This window comes from Suricata suricatta, chromosome 1 (genome assembly GCF_006229205.1).
Source record: "Suricata suricatta isolate VVHF042 chromosome 1, meerkat_22Aug2017_6uvM2_HiC, whole genome shotgun sequence".
NCBI lineage: Eukaryota > Metazoa > Chordata > Mammalia > Carnivora > Herpestidae > Suricata > Suricata suricatta.
The window spans coordinates 803,354-809,468 of NC_043700.1; positions in this window are offsets into that span (position 1 = coordinate 803,354).

Here is a 6,115-nt window from a genome sequence, read left to right on the forward strand (position 1 = left end):
GATGATGCCTGTGGTGCCATCTAATAGTCCATTTTTAGGCAAACTGAGTGGCATCGGTGACACGGGACAGCGGGTGCCACACAGAGGGTGAAACAGTGTGGACAAGGTCTGAGGAGGGTCGCCAGGCCTCACCGGGGTGGCCAGCGTGCCGCAGCCACTGCGGAAACACTGTTGGAGGTCCCCGTGCGATGCTCAGAAAGGATGGTCATCGGCCATCCACAGTGCAGTTGGCTTCCAGAACGAATGGCCCACGTCAGCCCCTGACACAAGATCTGGTTTTAATGGCCTTGTCGTGTGGTGGCCACACGCTGGGCAAACTGACAAGACAAGTGGGACTTTCTGTCATGTTCTATTCGTTTCTGAAATGTGGCCTGTGTCTCACGGTCCCACCAAACTCGACTCCATGTGGCTGCGTGGGCACAGCGCAGGAGAGGGCACCCAGGCTGGCGTGAGGGGCCCACGGGGTGCAGGAGCAGAGCTGGGGGGCCGCCGGAGGAAAGGCGGAGGAAGGGGGCCCCACGAGGAGGGCTCCCGGCCTCTCGGGCTCTCACCACGGCCAGGCGGCCAGAGCTGGTGTCTGTTCCTCAGCCCTGCAGGCAGAGGTGCGGCTGGTGTGTGGTGAGCCCCGTCCAGGCCTGAGCGCAGGGACAGGGGCTCTGTGCGGTGCCGTCCCTGCAGGTGCGGGAGGGACGTCAGGCTCTTCCCGCCACACGGGGTGTGCTGGGTACCTGACCGCCCAGGACCCCGGTGCCCCCACCCACTCACGTGCTCTCCATCCGGACAGGGCAAGCTGCACTGAGTAAGCTCCTACTGGTGCTCGCCCGTTGGAGGTGCTGAGACCCCGAGGGTGTGGAGGCAGGATGCCCGTGGCCATGTGTGACCGTGGCCTTTGGTTTTCCATGTTCCTTCCACCGAAGATTGTCAGATGGGATGGATTAACCCAAGTGCAGAAACACTTTGGATCGGACTTTAACCCTTTACAATGTCATGCCCTGTTTACCTCAATGGAGAAAAAAAATCTAGCGAGAGGCTTGGAGACCCATGGGAGGTCTAAAATAGACACAGGGGATGCTTGACTGTCCAGCCAAACGTGCCCCCTGAGGGCAGGACTGGTGCAAACACCGTGCGCTGGGGGCGAGCGGTGCACGCGGCCCTGTGACCGGGTGGCCTCTGTCTCCTGTTTTCATCCTGACTGGGGGTCCTTCCGTGGAAGGTCACATGAAGGTCTTCAGTGCAGGTGGAAAGGAAACTATGAAAAATATAATTGTACCAGTTTTTCTGTTTGTTGTCGGGAGGGGAAAATATACAGAAGGAATAGTTTGCTGGAGCCTGACTGCACCCTCACAGCCCGATTGGAAAGAAATCAAAGAGCTTCCCGCAACAAACGAACTTCCCTGACGCATAGCACAGCCCCAAGGTCGCCCAGAAACACCCGGCAAACACCCGCGTTTGCCCTCTGGCCTGGCCTCCGCTCTTCCAGGAGCTCACCCTGAATTTACATCTCCAACCATGTTTTCGTTACATGTATCACACCCAACACACACATGTTCTTTACAGACTGGGGTACATAATTACATGTGATAGTATGTAACAGGCAGTGCACACGGACAGTACTTGTTGCCAGGGATAAACTTCACATGTTCACCTGGAAGCTTGACCTTCAGAAAAATTGTACCATCACCATCACTGATGCTGTTTCCTATTCCACATCCAACCAACCTGTAAGAATCGGCAATTTGTTGGGGTTTGCTGTTGTATAAAATTATCCATAAGTATTAGGAAAGACTATTAAGATACTCCCCAGTTTTCCCATTCTATAGTGAAATCGCTAAAGAGCTTGCTTTTGAAAATGAGTTACTTTTCATTAAAATGTGTTATTTGTGGGGTGCCTGGGTGGCTCAGGTTAAGCCTCCAACTTTGGCTCAGGTCATGATCTCACGTTCATGGGTTCAAGCCCCGCATCTGGCTCTGCGCTGACAGCTCGGAGCCTGGAACCAGCTTCAGATTCTGTGTCTCCCTCTCTCTCTGCCCCTCCTATGCTCTTGCTCTGTCTGTCTCACTCTCTATCTCAAAAATAAATAAACGTTAATTTTTTTTAGTAAAATGTCATTTGTGTTAACATATGATGGGTTTATTATTCTTTTAAGTAAATTGATACAGACTACTTCTTTCTGTTGTAATTTCTAGCGTGGGGAGCACTGACGGACGTCCACACATGCGCACAGCCCGCGCTGTCCTCACTAACTCCCCGGCGGCCTCCAGGATGCAGGCTACCCGTCGGCACTAAGGTCAACCAGACTCCCGGGGAAGGGCTGATTCCGGGCACGGAGCAGAGGTGCAAGTGCGTCGGAACGTCTTGCTGTTCGGGAAGCACATATGTGCTCAGATATTTAAAAGGACTCATCAGAGTAACAGGGAAGCCAAGTTGGGAATCATGCAAGTGTCCAAGACAGCAATGACAGAAGTGGATGAAAACAGGCCTAATAAGTAGTGACAGTAAAGAAAGGGAGGAGGGAGAAGCCGCCCTTCTTCCAGAAACATGGCCGCTGATCATTCAGAGAAATCTGGATTGCAGAAAGCATTGCCGTCCCCACGAAGGAGGGACTGGGGACAGGGGAGGGTTGGAAGCTGGGGGCGGGGTTTGGAGGAAAAGGGAGTCACGTGGCCCCTCGGCACGCCCCCCCTCCCCCCACCCGGCAGAGCTGAGCCTCTGCAGGACGCAGGACTGACAGCCCCCTGTCGCTGAGGCGGTCCCACGAGGGGGCGAGGGGGCGTTGTGGGAGGCGTCAGGGGGCGGACCCCACACCCTCGGAACTTTCCCCAGTGACGGCAGAGGGCGTCCTTGCTCTTGGGCTTCGCCATGACACTTCGTGGTGTCTGGCTTTCCAGATGATTCAGGGAAGGGAAAGCGTGTGCTGGGGGGGGGGGGTGTCGGTCTAGTGAAAGGCACGTGATCCGTGCTTCCAGCTTCTCCGTGGGAGGGGACGTTCAGACACACAGCCAGGAAGGAAAGGGGTTCGCTTACCCAGGGCCACACGGAAGCCACTCCGTGTGCCTTACTGGCCGCGTGGCTTGTGGTCTGAAAGAAGCAGGGCCGACTGGCTCGCCATCCTGATGGACAGGGTGGGTGCAGAGCCTCCCACGGGGAAGGGGTGCCCCAGGCCTCTCCCTTCAGTGGGCCCCCGAAACCTCCCGTGTCTGCTACCTTCCTGCCAGCCCTGGGGCACTCCGGCCTTCCTTAAGGGCAGTGGGTGACGTCCCCTCTAGGTCCTGGTGGGGGAGACGCTCCCTGGCACTCTGAGCTTCAGGGTGGGGGGTGCCCCCAGGGTGCGGGGAGAGCCCCAGGGTGGGGGGGTGCACTGCGGCCTGCTTCAAGCCTCTAGAGGTTACCACCACCAGGGTCAGCAGCCCTTGCACTGCTGTGCACACAGGAGGCCAGCCTCCCCCTCACATGTCTCCCTGACCCTGACCCTCCCTGTTGGGCTGAGTGACCGCTGCCCCCTAAGGGGGCTTCCTTAGAGCCATGAACTCACCACTCACCACGATGAGAAGGGAGAGGAAGCAAAGGCATCACACCTTTGGAAACCAAAGCCCTTGACAGATCTGGAAAATAAAATCCTAGTCTATTGGTGTAAAAGACAGTGAGCAAAAGGCGTGTACAGATCAAGTGTGATCACATGGGATAAAGTGAGCAGCATGATCAATTCAGCAGCTGGAGTCCAAGAAACAAAAGAAGAGCCAACCAACCAACCACACACTAACCAACCAACCATACACCAACCAACTAACCAGCCACACACTAACCAGACACACACCAACTAACCAGCCACACACTAACCAACTAAGTAACCAGGCACACACCAACACACTAACCAACCACACACCAACCAACTAACCAGCCACACACCAACTAACCAGACACCAACCAACCAACCAGTCACTAACCAACCACATGCTAACCAACTAACCAGCCACACACCAACCAACTAACCACACACCAACCCACTAACCAGCTACACACTAACCAACCAACCAGCCACACACTAACCAGCCACACACTAACCAGACAGTAACCAACTAACCAACCACTCACTAACCAACCACATACTAACCAACTAACCAACCACATACTAACCAACCAACTAAACAGACACACAAACCAGTCACACACCAACTAACCAACCACTCACTAACCAACCATATACTAACCAACCAACCAGCCACTCACGAACCAACCCACTAACCAACCACACACTAACCAACCAACTAACCAGCCACACACTAACCAAAAACTAACCAGGCACACACCAACCCACTAGCCAACTAACCAACCACACACTAAAACCACACACCAAGCAACCACACACCAACTAACCAGCCACACACTAACCAGCTACACACCCACCAACTAACCAACCACACACCAACTCACTAACCAACCACACTAACTAACCAATCAAATAACCACACAACCAACCAACCAACCAACCAACCAACCACACAGCCGAACCACAACAAAGAGCTACCCAGTGTGGCGCGTGTGTGGTTTACAAGAGCACTCACAATTTGAAACATGGAATCTGTGCTTATAAAAATTGGAAGTCTCCGAGAGAAGGCAAAACAAAACTAATGAAATTCGTATTCGATCTTTCAATGTCCACAACTCCAAGAGAGCCCAGGGCCATGCTCCTAGGCACACACAAAACGCTCTTGAGGCCTAGTTATTATCTGCTGTGGCAGCTTCGCAGACAGCCCGTGGCCCTGGGTGCCTGCACACAGGTGGGAGCAGACTGGGAAGGCACGCGGTAGCCACAGCCCCGGGGAGACACGACGGAAGATGCCAGGCCAAGACCAAGAGCCGAGCCCAATTCGCTGCTCTTCCCAAGAACCCAGAACGTGCGCCTAGGACTTGGGCAGCGCTGAGTGCCGCTGTGGACCCAGGCCCTGCAGGGGCCCTTCTGAGGACACAGCGAGAGTGTGGCCCCTGGTTTCTTCCCGTTTACAAAGCTTCTGTCCGGAGTGTGGCTAATAGGCATTTCTAACTGATAAGAAGGTGCCCAAGTTGGCAGAGGTGGAAAATTGTTTACTTTTGTTTAAAAAAAAAAAAAAGGCTCCTTGAGATGCATTTACGCACATCCATATTCAGTTAGGAAACATTCAGCGTTTATTCACAAAATCATTACCCAACACTGACAAAGGGGTTCAGGGAGGCACGTGTCAGGACCAGAATGTGAGGCGACGTGAGGACCCCGCACGAGGCGGGCGGTCCGCAGCTGGGCCGAAGCAAGTGGGATCATGCCCCCCACCCCGCCCTCCGTGAGCCTCGGGATCGCGGGCGCCGGGAAGGGCCTCACGGGGGCGCCACGGAGAGACCAGGCCTGGCCTCGGGGATGCGCTTGCGGGTGCGGCGCCCTGAGCACAGCTGGAGCCGGACCGGCTGGGGCGCCTGCGGGGCAGACTTGGTGTCACCGGCCCCCATTCCCAGCACCGCACAGGACCCCCCTTTAGGAGGCCCGGGCTGAGGGTGGAGCCAGGGGGAAAGCCTCTCCCCTCCCCTCCCCTGGGCTCCTGGCCCTGGGGGTCCCCCCACGGCCCACAGCGGAGCTTCCCAGGCTCAAGGCGGCCACAGGGCCCAGCTGTCGTCCAGGGGCCTGGGACGTCCCCCAGACGGGAGGGGCGCGCCTGCGGACGCTCTGTGCTCCCGGGCGGGGAGTGGGGCGGGGCTCGTTCTCAGCGAGAGGGCGCTGGCCTCCCCCGCCCCCCCCCCCCAGGACGTAGAAGCCACTCCGAATTGTCCAGTTTTCTCTGGGAGCTGCGTCCTCGATCCGGCGAAGCTGGAGGCTCCTGCGCTGCGCACGTGGTGGCCGCGAGATGCCCGTCTTCGGGTCCCTCCAACCCTTGGGAGACGGGAGCAACGCGCTCTGGAGTTTAAACCCCCTTTGTCTACACCCAGGGGGCCAGCTGCATGCGGTCAGTGCTTACGCGCGTGTGTGGTGACTCGGGCCAGCCGTGAACTGCGCGCGGCCGCGTGCACATTCCCGACACACGCGCCGGGCCGACCCGCGGGACGCGCGGGCCTCACACGCATCGGGGCCGAGGGGGCCGGGCTGTTCCC